This window comes from Enhydra lutris, unplaced genomic scaffold (assembly GCF_002288905.1).
Source record: "Enhydra lutris kenyoni isolate GAN:26980312 unplaced genomic scaffold, ASM228890v2 scaffoldscaffold38, whole genome shotgun sequence".
Classification (NCBI taxonomy): domain Eukaryota; kingdom Metazoa; phylum Chordata; class Mammalia; order Carnivora; family Mustelidae; genus Enhydra; species Enhydra lutris.
This window is the reverse complement of record NW_019154122.1, coordinates 2,361,437-2,385,065: the sequence shown is the minus strand read 5'-3', so window position 1 is coordinate 2,385,065 and position 23,629 is coordinate 2,361,437. Positions and strand designations below refer to the sequence as shown.

General features: G+C 47.9%; 1 protein-coding gene across 3 annotated transcripts in view; it reads right to left on the bottom strand.

Moving 5' to 3' along the window:
• Nucleotides 1-16,435, bottom strand: part of LOC111154712 (cannabinoid receptor 2) — a 28,598-nt gene extending 12,163 nt beyond the window's left edge. For all 3 annotated transcript variants that reach the window (XM_022514566.1, XM_022514567.1, XM_022514569.1), the window contains exon 1: nt 16,326-16,435. The gene's annotated coding sequence lies outside the window, so the exon portion shown is untranslated. The remainder of the gene's footprint in view (nt 1-16,325) is intronic.
• Between the last annotated feature and the right edge of the window lie 7,194 nt (nt 16,436-23,629).

Here is a 23,629-nt window from a genome sequence, read left to right as displayed (position 1 = left end):
ATTGTCCTTTGCCCAAATCTTATCTATTTTTTTCAGGTCCTAGATCAAGGCCACCTTCTCCAGGAAGCCTTCTCTGATTTCTCCCAGCCCCTCCAGGTGGATGAAACTCATTGAGTCCTGCTGCATGGATCACTGTCTACCTTCTATTCTTTGTAACAATAATATATATCTCATCTTGCTTCCTGGACTGTGAGCTTCTAGTTTTGTTTTTTTTTTTTAAAGATTTTATTTATTTATTTGACAGACAGAGATCACAAGTAGGCAGAGAGGCAGACAGAGAGAGAGGAAGGGAAGCAGGCTCCCCGCCGAGCAGAGAACCCGACGCGGGACTCGATCCCAGGACCCTGAGATCATGACCTGAGCTGAAGGCAGCGGATCAACCCACTGAGCCACCCAGGCGCCCGAGCTTCTAGTTTTGAGAGTAGAATCTGGGCGAGGGAGTGATGACATCTTTGTATTCTAGTTCCCCTCACACTGAAACAAAATTCTTTTAATGACAGGTTCCAAGGTAAGCTAAGCAGCCTTTATGGAGGTAGAAGTCAGCCCTGAGAAGGGAGACAATTAGATGGCCCTTGAGCCTCTACTTCCTGTTCCCAAACCATGACAGACATTGCCCATTGGTCCCAGTCTCTCATCCTGAGCCTCACCATGAGCTCCTCACCATAGCACTGCTTGCCCAGGGAACCAGACTTCTGGAAAGACTGGGAACCACAAAGAGCAGGTCAAAAGCAGAGAGTGAACTGAAAGATTGGCAACTGTCCTTGCTCTTGACCTTGTACTTTTGACCTTGTAAACAGACAACTACAGTAGTCATCCGAGGGGAGGGGGAACAGCATGTGGGTGAAGGAAACTAAAATCTCTTCTGCGGTATAAGTCCAGGAGAAGTTTATTGATGCAAGGCAAAATATGGAAATTGTCCTAGGGGAGAGAAGCAAAGGGCTGCCCAGACCGATTGATTGATTGATTGATTGATTTCTAAGATTTGCATTTATTTGACAGAGAGAGAGAGCAAGCGAGCACAAGCAGGGGGAGCAGCAGAGGGAATGGGAGAGGCACACTCTTCACTGAGCAGGGAGCCTGATGCGGGGCTGGATCCCCGGACCCTGAGATCATGACCTGAGCTGAAGGGAGATACTTAACAACTGAGCCACACAGGTGCCCCCAAGGCTGATTTCTTCAGTACTTTCTGTTTGGATTTCCAGCACTGGAGCACAGGGCCTGGCATCAAGCAAGCACTTAGATATTTTATTTTTATTTTATTTTATTTTTTTTTTAAGATTTTATTTATTTATCAGAGAGAGAGAGAGGGAGAGCGAGCACAGGCAGACAGAATGGCAGGCAGAGGCAGAGGGAGAAGCAGGCTCCCTGCAGAGCAAGGAGCCCGATGCGGGACTCGATCCCAGGACGCTGGGATCATGACCTGAGCCGAAGGCAGCGGCTTAACCAACTGAGCCACCCAGGCGTCCCTAGATATTTTAAAATAAACTTACTGAATAAATGAATAAATGAATGAATGAATGAATGAACAAATGTAAACTGAGGAAAAAAGCAGTCTTCTTCAGAGAGACTCTGTGCTTTCTTTTCCCTCAGCTGCCAGGAAGCTTAGAACTAAATCCGATGTAAACCTGCAGTCCTGAGTCATTCAAGGTTGGTTCCTGATTCATTTCTTCTTCTTCTTTTTAAAGTGGTTTCTAATGTTTTGCTTTTATTTCCACTGCCCTAATTCATAATATAGGCCACCTCCAGTCCTTTAAGGAAAGAATTTGTAATTTATAAAAATTGGCACACAGGATCATCATTAAGTCTGTTCTTAAATGTCTAGTGGTTGGCAAAGAAACTCATGCCCCATGTGTGGAGCTCTAAGATTCCATCCCAAGTCGGCTGTCCACCCACCATTCGCCACTCCCATCCAGGAGTCTGTGGGGCCACCACCTGCTGTCTTGACACTCATTCTCCCTGGACCTTCCTTCCTCATCTATCTGTATCAGCTCCAGCCTCTCTCCTGGGAGGAATTAAGCTAAATGGTGCCTGAGGCCTCTTTCCACTGCAGCAAAGGTTAAGGGCCAAGGTTTTGGAATGAAACATTGCTGGCTTCACATCCCAGCCCTGTGTGTGGGCTGTGTGACCTGGGGGCCAGTTCCTCAAACTCTCTGAGCCTCAGTTTCTTCATCTGTGGCTGGGGACATGATTACTACCTGCATTGTTCATGTGCAGATTACATAATGATTTAAAACAATTAAGCAATCTCGTGGGTGTCTGAGTGAGCTGTAGTGTGTTTGTGTGTGACATGGTGGAAAGAAAAGGGTCCCAGGTTAGGAATCAGATGCTCAGGGTTGGAGCCTGGCTCTGACACCAGTTGGTTCTAGGGCGTAGTCACTTTCTCTCCCTCTCCCCTGCACTGCCGTCTGAAAAGAGGATCGGGGGATAACGATGATGAGGCTTGGCACTGGACTAGCTCCACACATTATCTTATTTAAACCTCTAAACAGCCTTGCAAAGCTGGTATAATTATTTTCCATATTTTACAGATGAGGAAATTGGGGCCCAGAGATTTAAGAAACTTGCTGGGGGCCCCAGGAACCCGCAGTCTTGTTCATTCCTCTGAAGCCCCAGGGTCCATCCTGTTGTTTTACATTCTTTAATTCTTGGTAATCAACTAACTGATCTGAAATCTCCCCACAGGACAGTTTTGTTGAGTCTTTTCAAATATCTTCTTCCTTTTTTTCAGCTACCTTATACTCCAGCGACTTCCCTTTTAAGGAATGAACTACTAATGCCCATATTGTATTTGACAGTTTGCATAATTTTCCCCACTGTTATTTGAGGCAGGTAGCATTTCTTGAGCAAACAAGTTCAGAGAAGGCATGTCACCCAAAATTCGCAGCAAGTGATGGGCAGAACTAGGACTTCAGCCCTTGTGCTTTGACAAAGTCAGGTTGGTAATGGGACAGGATCTAATGCAGGACACTGCCGAGGGTGATGGTTCCAACAACAGACACAGGCCATCTTTGGTCTTTAGCCCCAGAGGCAAATCGCATCATTTCTCTTTCTGGCTTTTTCCTCTATTGACCAATTTCATTCAGTAATGCCTCCTTGGCTACATTAGTGGGTCTAAATTTTAGTCTTATCCCCACCAACCTGGTGGAGTCCTCATCTCCTCACCCCCAAGGATTTGCCAGTCAGGCTCTTGGGCTTTGGAGTTAGACCTGACTTCAGTCCTGGCACCACCAAACGTTAGCTCTACGCCCTCAGATGAAGTCACTACTGTATTCACTTGTTTTCCTCAGTTTCCTCATCTGTAAAATGGGAGTAAACAAACAGTGCACTCTTCATTGGTGGTGGTGAGGGACAAGAATTAATTGAGATAGCATCATGCTTAATACAGTGCCTGGCACACAGTGAGCCCTTCTTTCTTTCTTTCTTTCTTTCTTCCTTCCTTCCTTCCTTCCTTCCTTCCTTCCTTCCTTCTTTCTTTCATTCTTTTTAAAAAAAAGACTTTATTTATTTGGCGCAGAGAGAGAGATCACAAGCAAGGGGAGAGACAGGCAGAGGGAGAGGGAGAGGCAGGTTCCCTGCTGAACAGGGAGCTCAACGTGGGGCTCTATCCTAGGACCCTGGGATCATGACCTGAGCTGAAAGCAGTTGCTTAACTGACTGAACCACCCAGGCGCCCCTCTTTTCTCATCTTGAAAGCAGGTGGGTAGACTGGGTGATTTTTTAGGTCTCCTCCCGGATATTCACCACGTCGAATCCCAGTGTCGCAGGTTTTGCAACCAGACCTCTCTGGATTGGAATCCAGCTCTCTACTTTATGGGCTGTGTGACAGTGGGCAAGTTACTTCACCTTTTTGGGCCTCTGTCTCATTCATCTGTAAATGAGAGAAATACCACCCTTATCACATTGTTGTGCAGATTAAGTAACAGAAGTTTACTAAACTTGTGGCACTGTGCCTGGCTCCCAGCACATGTCCAGTGAAAGGCAGGAAGTGACTTCATTGAGTTAGTTTATAGGATTTTACAGGATTCTGTGCTTGAGTCTTATCTGACCCACACCTGAGAGCTGAGGCAGATAGAAATCTCTCTGTTTATTCTCAGCTGACACTTTGCTACAATGAAGGCCAAGCCATCATGTTTTTTAAAAACTTATTTGGAGGGGCCTGGCTGGCTCAGATGGAACAGTGTGTTACTCTTGATCTTGGGGTAGTGAGTTTGAACCCCACATCAGGTGTAGAAATTACTTAAATAAATACAACTTTTTAAAAAATAAATAAAAATAAAAATCTGTTTGACCTGCATGACCTTCTGGACCTGCTTCCCAGCAGGCTGGGCTCTTGGTGCTCTGTCCAGCTGTAGGAAGGGAATCATGGGGGCTTCCTTCCACATTCCTTCTCCCAGTTCCCCTTGGTGTTTGACAGCACTTGGCTGCAAGTTTTAAGGAAGTTCTATGGAGTTTCGGGCTGTAGGCTATTGTCCTTTGCCCAAATCTTATCTATTTTTTTCAGGTCCTAGATCAAGGCCACCTTCTCCAGGAAGCCTTCTCTGATTTCTCCCAGCCCCTCCAGGTGGATGAAACTCATTGAGTCCTGCTGCATGGATCACTGTCTACCTTCTATTCTTTGTAACAATAATATATATCTCATCTTGCTTCCTGGACTGTGAGCTTCTAGTTTTGTTTTTTTTTTTAAAGATTTTATTTATTTATTTGACAGACAGAGATCACAAGTAGGCAGAGAGGCAGACAGAGAGAGAGGAAGGGAAGCAGGCTCCCCGCCGAGCAGAGAACCCGACGCGGGACTCGATCCCAGGACCCTGAGATCATGACCTGAGCTGAAGGCAGCGGATCAACCCACTGAGCCACCCAGGCGCCCGAGCTTCTAGTTTTGAGAGTAGAATCTGGGCGAGGGAGTGATGACATCTTTGTATTCTAGTTCCCCTCACACTGAAACAAAATTCTTTTAATGACAGGTTCCAAGGTAAGCTAAGCAGCCTTTATGGAGGTAGAAGTCAGCCCTGAGAAGGGAGACAATTAGATGGCCCTTGAGCCTCTACTTCCTGTTCCCAAACCATGACAGACATTGCCCATTGGTCCCAGTCTCTCATCCTGAGCCTCACCATGAGCTCCTCACCATAGCACTGCTTGCCCAGGGAACCAGACTTCTGGAAAGACTGGGAACCACAAAGAGCAGGTCAAAAGCAGAGAGTGAACTGAAAGATTGGCAACTGTCCTTGCTCTTGACCTTGTACTTTTGACCTTGTAAACAGACAACTACAGTAGTCATCCGAGGGGAGGGGGAACAGCATGTGGGTGAAGGAAACTAAAATCTCTTCTGCGGTATAAGTCCAGGAGAAGTTTATTGATGCAAGGCAAAATATGGAAATTGTCCTAGGGGAGAGAAGCAAAGGGCTGCCCAGACCGATTGATTGATTGATTGATTGATTTCTAAGATTTGCATTTATTTGACAGAGAGAGAGAGCAAGCGAGCACAAGCAGGGGGAGCAGCAGAGGGAATGGGAGAGGCACACTCTTCACTGAGCAGGGAGCCTGATGCGGGGCTGGATCCCCGGACCCTGAGATCATGACCTGAGCTGAAGGGAGATACTTAACAACTGAGCCACACAGGTGCCCCCAAGGCTGATTTCTTCAGTACTTTCTGTTTGGATTTCCAGCACTGGAGCACAGGGCCTGGCATCAAGCAAGCACTTAGATATTTTATTTTTATTTTATTTTATTTTTTTTTTAAGATTTTATTTATTTATCAGAGAGAGAGAGAGGGAGAGCGAGCACAGGCAGACAGAATGGCAGGCAGAGGCAGAGGGAGAAGCAGGCTCCCTGCAGAGCAAGGAGCCCGATGCGGGACTCGATCCCAGGACGCTGGGATCATGACCTGAGCCGAAGGCAGCGGCTTAACCAACTGAGCCACCCAGGCGTCCCTAGATATTTTAAAATAAACTTACTGAATAAATGAATAAATGAATGAATGAATGAATGAACAAATGTAAACTGAGGAAAAAAGCAGTCTTCTTCAGAGAGACTCTGTGCTTTCTTTTCCCTCAGCTGCCAGGAAGCTTAGAACTAAATCCGATGTAAACCTGCAGTCCTGAGTCATTCAAGGTTGGTTCCTGATTCATTTCTTCTTCTTCTTTTTAAAGTGGTTTCTAATGTTTTGCTTTTATTTCCACTGCCCTAATTCATAATATAGGCCACCTCCAGTCCTTTAAGGAAAGAATTTGTAATTTATAAAAATTGGCACACAGGATCATCATTAAGTCTGTTCTTAAATGTCTAGTGGTTGGCAAAGAAACTCATGCCCCATGTGTGGAGCTCTAAGATTCCATCCCAAGTCGGCTGTCCACCCACCATTCGCCACTCCCATCCAGGAGTCTGTGGGGCCACCACCTGCTGTCTTGACACTCATTCTCCCTGGACCTTCCTTCCTCATCTATCTGTATCAGCTCCAGCCTCTCTCCTGGGAGGAATTAAGCTAAATGGTGCCTGAGGCCTCTTTCCACTGCAGCAAAGGTTAAGGGCCAAGGTTTTGGAATGAAACATTGCTGGCTTCACATCCCAGCCCTGTGTGTGGGCTGTGTGACCTGGGGGCCAGTTCCTCAAACTCTCTGAGCCTCAGTTTCTTCATCTGTGGCTGGGGACATGATTACTACCTGCATTGTTCATGTGCAGATTACATAATGATTTAAAACAATTAAGCAATCTCGTGGGTGTCTGAGTGAGCTGTAGTGTGTTTGTGTGTGACATGGTGGAAAGAAAAGGGTCCCAGGTTAGGAATCAGATGCTCAGGGTTGGAGCCTGGCTCTGACACCAGTTGGTTCTAGGGCGTAGTCACTTTCTCTCCCTCTCCCCTGCACTGCCGTCTGAAAAGAGGATCGGGGGATAACGATGATGAGGCTTGGCACTGGACTAGCTCCACACATTATCTTATTTAAACCTCTAAACAGCCTTGCAAAGCTGGTATAATTATTTTCCATATTTTACAGATGAGGAAATTGGGGCCCAGAGATTTAAGAAACTTGCTGGGGGCCCCAGGAACCCGCAGTCTTGTTCATTCCTCTGAAGCCCCAGGGTCCATCCTGTTGTTTTACATTCTTTAATTCTTGGTAATCAACTAACTGATCTGAAATCTCCCCACAGGACAGTTTTGTTGAGTCTTTTCAAATATCTTCTTCCTTTTTTTCAGCTACCTTATACTCCAGCGACTTCCCTTTTAAGGAATGAACTACTAATGCCCATATTGTATTTGACAGTTTGCATAATTTTCCCCACTGTTATTTGAGGCAGGTAGCATTTCTTGAGCAAACAAGTTCAGAGAAGGCATGTCACCCAAAATTCGCAGCAAGTGATGGGCAGAACTAGGACTTCAGCCCTTGTGCTTTGACAAAGTCAGGTTGGTAATGGGACAGGATCTAATGCAGGACACTGCCGAGGGTGATGGTTCCAACAACAGACACAGGCCATCTTTGGTCTTTAGCCCCAGAGGCAAATCGCATCATTTCTCTTTCTGGCTTTTTCCTCTATTGACCAATTTCATTCAGTAATGCCTCCTTGGCTACATTAGTGGGTCTAAATTTTAGTCTTATCCCCACCAACCTGGTGGAGTCCTCATCTCCTCACCCCCAAGGATTTGCCAGTCAGGCTCTTGGGCTTTGGAGTTAGACCTGACTTCAGTCCTGGCACCACCAAACGTTAGCTCTACGCCCTCAGATGAAGTCACTACTGTATTCACTTGTTTTCCTCAGTTTCCTCATCTGTAAAATGGGAGTAAACAAACAGTGCACTCTTCATTGGTGGTGGTGAGGGACAAGAATTAATTGAGATAGCATCATGCTTAATACAGTGCCTGGCACACAGTGAGCCCTCCATTGATGGCAGACTATATATATATATATATATATATATATATATATATATATATATATATATATATATATATATATATAAAATATACAGTAGCCAGACAGTATATATAAAATACACATACATATCACAGCTTTCTTCTGACTTCCCCAAGTTCTTTGCTAACTGGCACTGAATGAGAATGACAACGGCTTCTCTGTCATGCCCTTGGGCTGGTGAAGGGGGTCAAGGAGAAAGGCTGAGAGTCAGGAAGGGGGTTGGGACAGTGTTAGGAGAACAGAGGGAGAAGATCACGTTTCCATTCAGGATGTTTGGTGTTGAGTGAATGGGAGTGAAAGGGAGAGTGCCGGGGAGTCTGACGGATTATTAACCAGGCTGGGAAAAGGAAGTCGGCACCTCTCAACCTGCAGTCCAGACAAGAGCCCTGGGCCAAGGAGACAGGTTCCAGTGTGGGATGGAACTGAAGGCTGGGTAACCTCAGACCAAATGGTCCTCTTCTCTGTATGCCCATCTGCACCACCAATGGGTTTTTGATGACACCTCAAAGGGTCCTTCCAGCTTGGAAGCTGTGCAATTAACCCCATGGGACGCGGTGGGAAGGGGGTGTCATTAGATTGCAGATGAGCTGGCGTGAGAAAGCCAGCTCAGGAAAGCCTGGAGCAACGGTTCTCAAACTCTGCCATCTCAGTACCCCTTTACCCTCCTAAAAGTTACCCAGACCCTAAAGGGCTCTCATTGAGGTAGGTTCCATCTTTTACTATGTACTGTATTAGAAAATAAAATTGAAAACTTAAAAAATGTGTTGAAGGCACCTATTACATTATTACATGCTAATAGAGATAACATATTTCTCATGAGAATTTCTTTGGGGGAACCTCTTAACGGTCTGGCAGCTGGATTTTCATCTCTGCTTCTGCGTTCAGCCCGTGGCCATATGTCACTGTGGTTAAAGTAGGTGAAGAAAATGAATTCGTCACTGTCCTGTCGTACTTCCTTTGTGGTGGGCACTCTAAGAGGCTTTTTACCTACATAGTCTCCTTTATCTTGTAAATTGCACTTTTGGATAGATTGTCTCATCCAATACCCCCTCCCCCCCGGACTTTTTTCTAAGAGGGAGAGGTGGGTGGGAGGGGCAGGGTGGGGTGGAGGGAGAGAATCCCAAGCAGGCTCCATTTCCAGCACAGAGCCTGACACAGGGCTCAATCTCGTGACCCTGCGATCAGGACCTGAGCCGAAATCAAGAGCCAGACGCTGAACCCACTGAGCCGCCCAGGCATCGCTTTTCCTGTTTTAAGATGAGGAAGCTGAGGCTTAGCTAGATGGATTTGCCCAAGGTGGCACAGCTTGCAGGTGGCAGAGTCAGAACTCAGTCCTAGGCCATGATGCTGGTGGCCGGCCTGGAGGGAGGGGCATCTTTCCCATACTTTGGGCAACAATCTCTTCCTCTCCTTTTCCTCCTTTCCTCCCTGGACTGTTTGCTCCAGCCAGGGCCTCCAGCACCTCTGTTAGCTGCCAGGATCTCAGCGCCAAGAGAGCAGGTGCTCGTCGTCTGTTTCGGTCACTACTGTGTCTCAAGTGCCTGGCACCCAGCCTGGCACACAGTAGCTACTCGGTAAATATTTGCCAAATGAATTGGTTGAAGGACTTCTTACCGATCCTTGTGAAAATCCTGAAGGAGGGTGACCGTCTTCAAAATTTCCAAAGGGGATGCAACGGATCTCTTTACAGGGGGAAAGAAGGCTGATGGAGTGTGTATCAGCAAGAAGGGCATCCCAGGCTTAGCATTTCGGAAGTGATTCCCAAAGGCTCAATGGCGAGAGGACTTAGGACAAGCCTTTCAGAGCCTCACCTGCCCTGCTGTAAACGGGGGAGGGTGGGATCATGGGCGACTGCACCTTAATACACGCCGCTTGCTGTGTGCCAAGCATGGCTTTGCCTGTGATCTTGGCTAATCCTCACAAGAAGCAAGGGAAGCCAGTACTGTTATCCTTGCCTCTGTTTTGCAGATAAGGTGACCAACGCACATAGAGATGAAGTGACTTGCCTGAGGTCCTACAGAAGGGCAGAGCGCAATTTGAACCCAGGCTCAGACCTGTAATCATCAGACCTTCTGCTCCCGGTTGCTCAGCCGGCTTCTGCAGCCTTCTCCTGGGGACCTCTATCCGATAGAGGCTCCTTGAAATTCTGTGAGTAGCATAAGGTCCCCTGCTTCCGGCCTCACCAGATCCCAGGGTTCAGGGTCTCAGGATGGGCTCTCTGATGATGTGTGTCTCAGTTCTGTCCCAACAGGGAGCTCCCCTGTGATTCAGGGCTCCCATTTTCTGCCCTTCACCTTCATCTTTATAATAGGAATTAAAAAGCCTCTACCTCTCTTTCAAAGAAAACCTGCTACAGAAAAGTTTGAAGGCTCAGTCACAGTAAAGTCTAAATGACTGATCAGAGTGTGTGGATCTCCATGACCCTGAGGGTGGTCTGCTACGCGTGAAAGCTTGGTTATCCGTCATTGGGAAGGGTGTGTGGTGTGTGTGTGTGTGTGTTTAAAGATATTATTTATTTATTTGAGAGAGAGAGAAAGAGAGTGCAAGTGTGAGGTGAGGGGGAGCAGAGAGAGAGGGAGAAGCAGTCTCCCCGCCGAGCAGAGAGCCCAGTGCAGGGCTAGATCCCAGGACCCTGAGTTCAGCACCTGAGCCAAAGGCAGACACTTAACTGACTGAGCCACCCAGGCGCCCCAGTTAGGGAGCATTGCTAAAATCATACCTGGAGATGGCTGGTCACCCCTTCTGACCATGAAGTGCTCTCTGTAGGGCAAACAAGACCTTAAAACCATGATGACGAGGACTTTTTATGGGGCTTCTCTATACAGCAGAGTAGGCAAGGCTTAAACGAGTGGCGGACACTGGGAATCATGTGCCGTTCCCCCAGCCTCCTCGACTTCTTCCTGGCTCCCCGGATCCTAAAGGGCAGGGTCCCTGCCCTAACCTTGATTCTGGTTCTTTCTAGTTGCCGCAGTGGGGTTTGCGATTCAGACTGGTTCGTCCAGCAGGTGGAAGTGGTGGGATGACAGAGCAGGCCAGTTCTTGAAACAGCAGTGAGCATGACTGTTACAGGAAGTAACACTGAGTGAGCGCTTGTTGTATACCATGTGCTGGACACCGTTCTGTGAACTTGACGTATTAACTCCTATATTCTGTATGACAAGCCAACCAGGGCACTGGGAGTAGTCCCATTTTATAATTGAGGAAACTGGGACCTGCGAGGAGGCTGATGCACAGGCTTGAGGCCACTGACGTCTGGGTGGTGACAGAGTGGCTAGAGGTCACAGAGAAGCTGAATGCAGGCTGATGAGTGAATTAAATCTGGAGTGGGCTGTCCTGCCATGGAGAGATGGGGAGAAGCCGGAGACGGGCCAGACATTGGGGGATGTGATGTTCACACACACTCTGCCTACCCCTTTGTGATAGAGCGAATAATGTGCACGTGTGTATCTGCTTGCTTTGGGGCCTGGGGTGGTGAAGAGGAAGGCATGTTCTCATTTCTGGCCTGGAATTTGGGATCAGACCCAGTGTACTGATTCCCTTGGTACATAATGTGCAAGGAGGCCTGGGTTTCCATCTCCTGCTTCCGTAAAGGGAGGTGATAAACAGATAAGGATCAATGGAGGCTAAGAAGGAAACTTACAGGGGCACCTGGGTGGCTCAGTCAGTTCAGTGTCTGACTTCGGCTCAGGTCATGATCTGAGGGTCCTGGGATCAAACCCGGTGTCCGGCTCTGTGCTCAGTGTGGAGTTTGCTTCTCCCTCTCCCCCAGCCTCTCTCTTGCTGATTCTCTCTTTCTGTGTCAAATAAATAAATAAAATCTAAAAAAAAAAAAAAAAAAAGAGGAGGAATGTATAGACAGAGGTTTAAAAGGCAGCCCCAAGTCATAGCTGTGAGTTCTGCTGCTGCCTCTCTTATTAGATCTGTGGTCTCTTGGGCAAATGGCCTCACCTCCCTGAGCCTCAGTGTCCTCATCTGTAAAAAGGGGATAATGAAAGTTTCTCCACTCAGGGCCGTTGTGAGGAGTAAATGGAGAAGGCGGCACATCGCAGATACGTAGCACAGTGCCTCGCTGGCACTCAGTCTACCCTCAGTAAATGTTAACCATTATGTTTCTTGTCTATGTGCTGGGCTCTCTGAGGATCGTGCCCCAAACGGAAAGAGTAAAATAAAATAGAATGAGGGGGTAAGACTGGAATGTGTCCAGTCTCTTGCGACTCAGGAACTGTTTCACAGTAATATATCATGTTAGAAACCCCAATGGGAATTAGTTGGGCCATTTCATGATTTTGTATGGCCCGTGAAAAAGGAAGCGATTTTAAGTCAAATGTACTATTTTCAATAAGAGAATCGGTTCAAAATTTTCCCTCGCATTTATTTTAAACCATTTATAATACATGCATGATCTGTGAAGAGCAATTCTGACTTCTCTTCACTTTCCAAGGGGCACCTGTTCTTGATCTCTGTACATTCAGGACAGAAGAGATGGCCTGGTGGGTGAACACATTTTGAAGTGGTGTTTTATTGGGGGACCAAATGGACATTAAAATAGACTGAGATATAACAAGAGAAGGGAAATCACTTTCGGGACTGGAGGGTTTGAATTCTGGTATTTGACGCTTAGACAGCTGATTTGGACCTTTTTTAGAAGAATCTTAAGCAAGAGAAAATAGATCTCAGGTCCCTGTTGGCAAGTGTCTCCCTGCATGTCTCCTGCAAGTGGAGATCGCCTTTATGCCCGACACAGGCGAAGACAGAGCACATGTTATTTTCTCTCTCTCTCTTTTAAAAGATTTTATTTATTTATTTGACAGACAGAGATCACAAGTAGGCAGAGAGGCAGGCAGAGAGAGAGAGATGGGGAAGCAGGCCCCCTGCTGAGCAGAGAGCCTGATGCGGGACTTGATCCCAGGACCCTGAGATCATGAAATGAGCCGAAGGTAGAAGCTTAACCCACTGAGCCACCCAGGTGCCCTTCTCTTTTTAACACTCTCTGAAATTTCGGGATGTGCAGTAATTTTCCTGGTAAGCTATATAAGAAATGTGATCAGATAAACACGATTTATGAAGCTTGAGGTAAATTTGCAGGGAAGAGATCAACTTTCTTTTCCTTATTTCCTCGTGTTTCTGACATCAGAGTTCCTTTTGCATCCTGTCTTTAATCTGGTTCATTAAGGGTATAAATTAAATAATAAATGATGAAGAAAAAGATCAACCTAAAACCGTAAATCAATGGCCAAATGATAAACATCCTGGTTGGAAGAAATTAGATCATCATTTGTTTGATCACCGCTAACTTCTGCTTTTGATTCTTCTGTTTATCTTAAGAAGTTCTCACACTGAGAAAAATACCTTTTAAGTAGCAAAATAATTACTCACTGATTTTTTTTAAAAAATGGAACCAAGCTCCATGACCTTCTAATGGTGTGAACCTTCTGGAACACCTCCCTTCCTGTTAGGCAAAGCTGGTGGAAAATAATGAAAATACAGACCTGGGTTTGTGGCTTGTCTCTGCCATTTACCTGCTGTGACTGAGCCTTGGTGATCTCATCTGCCAAGTGGGTACCATTAAGATAGGACTCATGTGAAGTCTTGGAGAAAGTCTGTGAAATACCTTGCACCCCCTTCTGGTTCTCAGCAGGCTCCAGTCCCCTGCTTTTAGCTCCATCAGATACCCCCAGGACCCAGACAGATCCACGGAGACCCACAGAGTGTGGATCTGCTGTCTAGTAGAGGCAACACCGTGAACGCAGCTGTGGTTCTCAGAGGAACTTTGGGGTGGCCCCAACCCCCCAGGGAGAGAAGGGCAGAGGGGAGAGGGGAGTTGTGGTGGGAGGGGCTGCCTCTGATTCACTATGTGAGCAGAAGACTGAGGGGCTCCCCTGTAGGGGTAGGAGCGGGTAGGGGAGGAGAAGAGAGGCAGCAAAGCCCACAGGACATCTGACCCAACCCATTTCTGCCCAGAGGTCTCAACAACATGCTTCCAGTTTGGATGGGATCTCAGCAACCTTCTTTCTCATAGTTGGCTTTAATGACCCAGGGGGGATCCTGCCCTTCTGGCCTACCCCACTGATCTGTCCTTTTCTTTCCTTGGCCTTTGGGGTCTTCACTGCATGGGGGTGGGGCAGGATACACCCCATGCTCTGTGGACCCTCTCTCTCCAGAGGAGATGGAGGGAACAGGGAATAATGGGCCTTAAATTCTTTTCTGAGCTTAGCTGGAAGGGGGCTGATGGTTCCTCGAGGCTGCGATGGGCCATAGCGCCTTCAAGGAGCTCTCCATAGCAGGGTCCCTAGCTGGTTCTTATGGCAATAGAGCTGGTTTTGTGTTCAGACAGCCCGGAGTTTGACTCTTGGCTTTGCCATTTACCACCAGCTATATGACCTTGGGCAAGGTCTTAATCCTGCGTGAGCTTCAGTTTCTCACCTCTCAGATGTGGGTGCTGATGGTGCACCTCTCTCAGGGCTGTTGTGAGCACCGGGCAAGAGGAGGCAGCAGACCTAACAGAGCTATGGCACGTAGTGAACACTCCGTAAACGTGAACTTCAGAAAATAAATGAGCTTCTCTTTGAGGCAGGGTGGTAATGTTGGGCTTCATTTTTGGAGCTGGAGAAACTACGTGTTAGAAATGTGACGTGAGGGGCACCTGGGTGGCTCAGTCAGTTAAGTGTCCGTCTTTGGCTCAGGTCATGATCCCGGGGTTCTGCGATCGAGTCCTGCATCTGGCTCCCTGCTCAGCAGAGGAGTGTGCTTCTCCCTCTGCCTCTCACCTCATTTGTGCTCTCTCTCTCTCAAATAAATAAAATCTTAAAAAAAAAGGGGGGGGGTGATGCGGCTCATCCCAGGCCACCTGACCTATCAGTGAGGAGGACTTGGGTACAGCTGCTGGTCTCCCTTCAAAAAGCAGCCTCGGTGTCTCCCGGCCAAGGGACGTCTTACAGGGGTTGAGTTAGAAAGCAGAAACTGTCTGAAGAGAGCCCTTTTTTCTGTTCTTTGTGAAAGCCCGAGTTCAGTGAGAAGGTGAAGCTGGGGTCCCAGGTGGGTGGGGAGAAGAGCCTCTATCTGTGATCCAAAGCCAAGGACACAGGTCCCAGGGTCTCGGGTCCCTTGAGTTTTCACATCCTGGGCTCTGCTGTCTTGGGGAGATCGTGGGGCCTCTGGGTGAAGTTACCGGGTGGTAACCCAATCCTGAGGTTAAACTCAAGGCACAGTGGTTTCAAATCGTGGCAAAGAATCTGGACTCCAGGCACATGAAGGAAGTGGACAGGGCTGGACTTCAGGGATCCAACCCCTTTGGACAACAGGCATCCATCATAGGAGAAGCCAGGGCAGCATGAAGGCCAGGTGCCCCCCTTATTCTGTGCTCTGTATGAGCCCCTAGGATTCGCTGGGCAATGCTGGCAAGGGAGAGAAGCTAACTACACACTGAGACTCCTTTTCTGACCAGTCCAGTAGAGCGAGAGCTCTGAGTCCTACTGAATGTGCTTTAATGAGAAAGACCCAAAGAACATTCCGTGTACATCTGAGAGCTCAGGGTAAGAGTAACAGGTGCAACAAAGATGGGGAGGGAAGACAGGAGACACACTGGAGGGCTCTGCTCAGCTGAGCCATGCTACCATTTTGCCCACCTTAGCCACCCGCTCTCAACCGACCAAAAGGTGAAGGAAGTGGTTCTTTGGTAGAAATTGATGCTGGGGCCAGCGTCGTTGGGGTCCTGCCTCCCAGGGCCTGCCCCAGTTCCTTTTGTGCCCCTTCTCTGCCTCAGTCCTGGCCTTTGTGTCCTCAAGGTGTCTACCTGCCACCCATTCGAGGGAAAAACAGCCTGCAGCCCCCTCCTCCTTATCTCTACTCCCCAGGAGCGGCAGATGGTGTGATGATCAGAATTGCCACCTTAAAGCCATTTGCTGAGCCTGGGTTCTCAGCCAGTGTCGCCACAGCCAGCCCTCCCCACAGGCCCATGAGTGCTGGTCTTGGGCCCAAAGTTCTCAGAAGAGCGAGCTGAGCGGGAAGGAGGGGGATGGATTTTCCTGAGGCCATGGAGTTACCAGCGCTGAGAGTAACCTGGGTGCTGGCTTGCTACAGACCCCTGGCCTCCCCTGGGTCTAGTGTGGCGCTAACACACTCCTGAGCCGCCCCGGTCAGGCTGTTGGCGTATAGGTGACTACCTCCTTCTGTGAGTGCTGATTCATGGTCCTGTCCAAGGGTGAGGACTGCACAGCCCGGAGCCTGCCTGTGAGTGGTCCTCACACACCTTAGGAGTCCTCCCCATAGGGGATCAGTTTCCCGCCCCTGGACAGACCCCCCAGCTTCTGACATCCCTGGGGGGAAGGGGTAAAGGAGGAACACAGGTTTCACAAAACACACAAGTTCTCTGAAATGAGGAAGAGGCCCCAAATAAAACAACAACAGAAAGTTACTCACCGTGGTCTGTGGCTGAGCTCCCGGACCCTGCCGGGCACTGAGGAGTCCTGGTGGTTGTGTGTCTGGGAGCTGCCCTGGGTCCCAGTCAGAGCTCCTGTTCTCAGCCACCCAAGTTGGCTTTCTCTCGCTTTTACTCTTTCTCACAGATGAGTGAACATGAGGAGGTCTGGCCTTCCGTCCCCGTCACTACTTCCCCTCTGGGTCCCCAGTGCCACAGCTTTTTTGTCCCTGTAATTGAGCTATTTCTCACAAGGAACCCTGGTCAGGGTGGGGCATAGGTATAGGCCCTGGAGTCAAGGGACTTGGGTTCTAATCCAATGTAGCTATTAGGACCTTGAGCAATTCACTCAATCCTCCTAAACCTTAGTTTCTTCCTCTGCAAAATGGAGGTATGGCATTAGCCTTACACAGATCACCTGGAAGGACATTCCATTCCAATCCCTCTCGCCTATCAGATCAGAGCTTTGAAATCCAGTGCCTATAGGCGCCCTCCAGATAACAGAAATGGGTGAAGGGTGCTGGTATGGGGCGAAAGAGAGTGGTGGGGGGCCGTGGGGGGACGGGGACACATGACCCAGTCAAAGGCAGCTGGCCTCTCTCACCGACGGCCTGGCCTTGCTGCATGGGAATGCAGACTCAAGGGCCAGTTGTCCCAAGCATTTGGAACATGTGCCCCATTTTCCAAGAGAGAATAGAAATCCTGACTTTTATGTAATGGCTTCCAATTTTCGAATGTTGACCACAAAGTCAAATCTTTTAAAAAATGCTGTGGATCAAAACCAACCCCATTTTTCATTTCTATTTGCCAGGCCACAGGCTGCCTGAAGGCAGGGATTGTGTCCCTAATGCCCAGTCCCCGGCTTAGTAAGTATTCAGGTACCTGGTACTGAGAAAAGTGTTTTCAATCCTATTATCAGGGAGAATATTGATTGATTGATTCAAGTTTTTACTTAAATTCTAGCTAGTTAACCTACAGTGTCATATTAGTTTCAGGTGAACAGCCAGTGCTCATCATTAGGAGATCCCTTCTGACTACCTGTCACCCATATCCCATAACCCATATCCCCGCCCACGTCCCCTCCAGCAACCCACAGTGTGTCCTCTGTAGTTAAGAGTCTGTTTCATGGTTTATCAGATAGGTAAGATGAGAATCTACTTCTTCCTAGGGGTACAGAGATGAGTCTGATAAAGTTCCTGCCCTCCCCAGTGAATGGCAATTGATTATTTCATCCGATATTTTTACCTATGACCCCCACATCCCAGACCCCAAGGAATGGACCTGGGCCAGTGGTTCTCAGGAAGGAAGATTCTGCCCCTGAGGCAGAGAGCTGCCAGATTCAGCAAGTAAAAATATGGGATGACAGTATCTGACATACACAGGCTGAAACGTTATTTGTTGTTTCTCTGAAATTGACATTTAACTGAGCATTCTGTATTTTCTCCAGCAACCTTACACAGAGGGCACATCTTACACAGAGGGCACATCTTCATGTCTGAAGATGGCACAGCTGGGATGGTTCTACTGACCTCCAGGGAGTGGAGGTAGAGGATGCTAGACAACAAAGACGAAGGGGGAGGAAACATCAGGAATCTGGGTAATAGTGGGGTCTCAACCACTGCCCGGCTGTGGGTCGTCACTTCCTTTGTCTAGCCCGTATTTCCCCATTCCTAAAATGAGGAAGTTGGAGTTAATTGTGTTTCTATAACTTCCTTATGCATTGGAGTCACCCAGAGGGCTTGTTAACACACAGATTGCTGCTCCTCCCACCGTAGGTTCCCGGCTGAAGTTGGCTTGGGCGGGGGTGGGGGGGGGGGGGGGGGGTGGTCTGAGAATCTGCCTTCCTAACAAGTTCCCAGGGGATGTTGTTGGTCCTTGGACACACCCTGGGTGGCCTGGATGAGACGGTGGGTAAAGGCCCTTCTTGCAGGCTTGGTCCAGGATTTCTGGATTCCCCAGGTACCCTGGGCAGGGCTGATGGGACCCACACAGGAAGTCTCTTTTCTCTTTCCCCAGAGAGGGAGGGTGCATCTGGAGGAGGAGGGCCCAGGAGCTGATTTTCTCCAGCTGGTTTTTCCAGTGGGGACAGCCAGCCTCACCAGCCCGTGTCCTGTGAGACTCCGCCATCTACTGGAGGCATCAATCCCATGCTGGGCCTCAGGCAGGGCTGTATCGAGTGCCCAACCGAGGGAGAAGTATTCAGATGGCATCTCTCCCAGCAGGCCCAGGGGAAGCAATCGTTAACATCTGGGCCATCTGACTCCTTCAGGTGACTCTGTTTCCCATACAGACGCTGGTGCCTGAATTAACCTAGGAACGTGAAAACAGCGTTCACTTGCAAGCCTGTGGGATAAGTTTTCACCAAACTGTTATTCATTTCAGCCTTTAAAGGCCTGACGTCCAGTTACTTTAATTTACTAAACACAAATGTTGGTGGTGATGTTTATATGAAAAAAGATTGTGTTATCTTTACAAAGTTTTACTACAAGTACTCTTCTGGGGGGTTGCATAAGGCACGTTTAAATTGTGGTGACTCACTTATCAAACTAAGAAAAAAACCCAGACCAATAGCACATCAGCAAGCATGTGCTGAGACAGACATGCACATACATTTAGTGGGGGTGTGACCTGAAAAAAAGGAAGCCGACACCGGGTTTTCCAGTGTAGGATGGAGGTTTGAGTACAGGTTCTGGAAGTGGTCTAGACCAAGGCTTCATTGTTGGCCCTGGGCAGAAGCTATGTTACATGGGACAAAGCACTTTCTTTTTCTGGTCTTAATTTTTTCAACCGGAAATGAGGATCTTGAATACGGTGGATATTTCTCAAGCTTTATTTTTTCTTACTGTTAATTTTTTTTTAAAGATTTTATTTATTTATTTGACAGAGAGAGATCACAAGTAGGCAGAGAGGCAGGCAGAGAGAGAGGAAGGGAAGCAAAGCAGGCTCCCTGCTGAGCAGAGAGCCCGATGTGGGACTCGATCCGAGGACCCCGAGATCATGACCTGAGCCGAAGGCAGCGGCTTAACCCACTGAGCCACCCAGGCGCCCCTTACTGTTAATTTTTTTAGAAAAGATTTTTATTTATCTATTTGAGAGAGAAAAAGCATAAGTGGGGGGAGGGTTAGAGGGAGAAGCAGACTTCCTGCTGAGTGCGGAGCCCCAGGAAGAAGCTCGATCCCAGGACCCTGGGATCATGACCTGAGCCAAAGTCAGACGCTTAACCAAATGAGCCACCCAGGCGCCCGATGATTCTGAAACTTTAACTTCATCGGAATCAGCAGGAAGGCTGGAAGAGCTCTCAGTCCAGAGATGCTGATTTGACAAGACCAGGTGGGCCTCACAGTCTATGTTTCTTTTTTCTTTTTTATTTTTTTTAAGATTTTATTTATTTATTTGATAGAGATTACAAGTAGTCAGAGAGTCAGGTAGGGAAAGAGGAGGAAGCAGGCTCCCCACCAAGAAAAGAGCCCGATGTGGGGCTCAATCCCAGGACCCTGAGACCATGACCTGAGCTGAAGGCAGAGGCTTTAACTCACTGAGCCACCCAGGTGTCCCACAATCCATGTTTCTTAACCAGCTCCCTTGTCACCTGTGTGACAACTGGGTCAAATGCGCCCCTGCAAGCCTTAGCTTCCTCACCTGAGAATCTTCAAAGGGTGATTGCAGGTATTAGGTGAGACAGCACTGCACAAAGCTTTCGTTGCTCTCATGAATCTTAAACATGCTCATAGCATTTGAAACAGTAATTAACTTGCAGAAATCTATTTTAAGAAATTAATCATATGATCAAAGGTGATCAAAGATGGCTACCTTGGTATTATTTATGATAGTGAGAACCAGGAAGTATTCTAAGCACCCAATAACAGAGGTGTTATTTAATAAATTATGGTAATTGATGTGCTGAAATGTAATGTAGCTATTAGAAAGGAAGTTTTCAAAAAAAATCACAATCACTTTGGAAAATGCTCACAATATAATATTAAGAGAAAAGAGCAAAAGGCTTGGATATTATGAGACGATATCCACATGTTAAATAAATGAAGAGGTGCTCAACAGGGGCAGGGGTGGGAGGTAGGGATTTGGGGTAGGGGGTTAGGCCTCTTTCCCTCTCCCCTCTATATTTGAGCCACTGGGGTCTGGGCCTTATTTCAGTTCCTCAAAGATGCCCTACTTTCTCCACCCTCAGAGTCTTTCGCTGTTCCTTCAACTAGAAATCGCTTCCCTCCTAATTCATCGTTCAGATGTCAACTGCAGTGCCATTGCCTCCCCTGGGAGGCCCTCCCTGACTACCCAGGCAAGGTCAAGCCCCATAGTCGTAAACATGTCTTACATTATAGTTCTTGTCCTTCCCTTTCAGATGACTGTCCACCCCATCCCAGCACAGGTCTCCCTATCATGGTCACTGCTGTATCCTCTGCACTTGGCTGTCATGCCTGGTACCTAGTAACATGCTCAATAAAATTTTGTGACCAAGTCGACTTAGGTGAAGTCACTCAAGTTTTATTTGGAAGCAAATTGGAATCAGGAGAAGAATTGGTCAGCATCATCATGTTAATCCTTAGGCAATGCTATCCTCAAGCTCTACAGACCTTGGGCAAGTCCTTTGCCCTCACTGGGTCTTAGTCTCCTCTAAAAGATGAGATGATTGGGTTTCTAGCAGTGGCAGTTAGATTTTAGCTTTAGTGCCTAGTCTGGTGTGTTGACCCGACCATAGGGTCGAGAAGAATTCTGAAGCTGAGTATGAGCTCAGTAGGAAAATGTCTCTGATCAATTAAGGTGGTCTGCAGTGGCTAAGACAGGTCTCAGTAGTCTGCAGGCCAGGTTTTGGCATCCTTGGAATGTAATTCTTAAGGTGTTGGGGGGGGGTGTCAGTGTTTAAACCCTTGAAGAGGCTGAAGGATCTGCTAAAATTTAAGGCCAGTATTGGAAACACAGCTTTGTGCAGGGGCAGGTGGAGAGCTGGTTGTAACTTCAGAGCCAAGGCTGGCGGTTGAGCCCTGGCCTCTCTCAGCTCTGCTCACTGCTCCTTGTGGGAATGGGCTCAAGTGACCAAACTATAGGACTTCTCAAAAGGAGTGGAATTCCTTGATTTTGTAATCGAATATGGTGAGGCTCTGGCGTTTTCCTTGGGACCGATTTGCTTCCCCCTCCTGCTCCTCCCAGTGAGGATAGCTGGAAACTTCTAGATGAATACCCACACACCCCCTCCGCAGGGGTACCTCCTCTTTTCCAAGGCATAGCCTTTGTGTTTCAGAAGATGGAAACGTGTGACTTCACGTCCCTCCCCAGCTCCCCTTGAAGTCCCTCAGACTCAGCCTTGATTAGCTGTGAGGGTTTTTCTCTGATTATGAAAGTAAATAGCAGTAATGGAGGATGTCCACAGAGGGAGATGTCAATTACAAAAGAGAAGACCCTGAATGAAACAGGGAGTGAGGATCTATTCTACTATCTAATCTACTATTTTTGTAGATTAAGAACACCCACTCCTAGAAAGCAGTGCAGTGTAGTTTGCAAGGATACATTAAAGTCAAGGAGACTTAGGGATCCAAGAGGTAACGCAGAGGGGCTACCTGTGGTGGGGGAGGGAGGAAAGGGGAGAAAAGAAACTCAGTACATTAGTAAATTGATGCAGGAGAGGGGCCTTGCAATGATGTGTGCAATGTTGCTGAGCTACAGACCGAAGGGGTCTGCTTAAGACTAAACTCAGGGGCACGTGGGTGGCTCAGGTCATGATCTCAGGGTCCTGGGATCGAGCCCCACATGGGGCTCTCTGCTCAGCAGAGGAGCCTGCTTCCCTTCCTCTCTCTCTGCCTGCCTCTCTGCCTACTTGTGATCTCTGTCTGTCAAATAAATAAATAAAATCTTAAAAAAAAAAAAGACTAAACTCACCCAAGGGTCCCCCAGAACAAGCAATAATTTTCATGAAAGACATTTTTGAAATTCAGGAAAATACAAAAATTGTCCCCAGAACCTGCTTCAGGGAGGAGGTGGCCATCACTGACCTTTCGAGGTGTTTCCCCCTAGGCTGCCTCGCATCCAGGCCAGAGGTGTTGAGGGACTCAGCATGCCCATCGGGGCCCTGGAGACAGAGGAGAGAGGACAGTTGAAGAGATACCTTATGGGGTGATCAACAGAACTGGACTTTGGAGCCAAATTTTGGGTTTGGGTGCCCAAGCGCCACAAGGGAGTATTTCAGTCTGTTCTTTCTCCTTGTGGCCTGCTCAGCCCCAGAAGTAAATAGCCCATATGCTGTAAATAACACTGTGGGCTGGGGTGAGCTCAGATCTGAGACTTGAAGCATTCATTAATAGCCTGGGCGCTCATGACCGGGCTCAGACAGCTGTTCAAACATAGGCGGGGTAGCACCCCAGCTCCAAGATAGCACTCTGCTGGGGCATCTTCAGTAACAGAACGCTGGGTTTGGATTTTTGAGAAGCAGGATAATAGGCATCTGGGGGTCTAAACACAGATGGACCTGGGCCTCTATTCCCAGTTCTGCCTGAGAACAGCTGTGTGACCTTGGACAAGGGACTTGGTTTCCTTAAGTCTCGGTTTTCCTAACTACTAATACTACCTAGCATTTATACGCAAAAATTGGAAAGCATCATATAAATATCAGGGACAAGTGGAAACACAGAGCGAGATGTTGTTGCTGACAAAGACTCTGATAGAACTTTAGCTGGGCTCCTCTGAGCCCCTTTTTCCAAGTCAGCCTTGACCTTGGTCCCTATCCTGTCTAAGGTCTGCCCAGCCAGGTCTTAGCAAAGAATCCTGCTAAATCGTACCCACCTCTGAAACACATTAAGTTCCTCATCTCTCACCTTCGATGTCCAAGTCCTTGGCCTGCCTTCAACAAGAACCCCGTTAGGTTGGCTTAGAGTGCCCCTATGGTGGAGGTCTTCTGTGAGTGACTGTCCACTGACCCTTTACCTTGCTCCTTGGCTGTGAATCCCCAGCTGTCTGTGCTATGCTGGGAGTAGAGCCCCCTGTCTCTCCCCTATTGCAGTATTCTTCAGTAAAGTCTTCCCTACTGGGATGCCCGTGTGGCTCAGTCAGTTAAGCTCTGCCTTCAGCTCAGGTCATGATCCCTGGGTCCTGGGATCGAGTCCCATAGTGGGCTCCCTGCTCAGTGGGAAGTCTGCTTCTCCCTCTCCTCCTGCTGCTCTCCCTGCTTTGTGTGCTCTCTCTGACAAATACATTTTTTAAAAAAGTCTTCCATATTGTTTATTTTTCATTTTTCAAAAAATATTTTATTTATGCTTGAGAGAGAGAGAGAGAGAGAAAAAAAAAAAAAAACACAAGCATG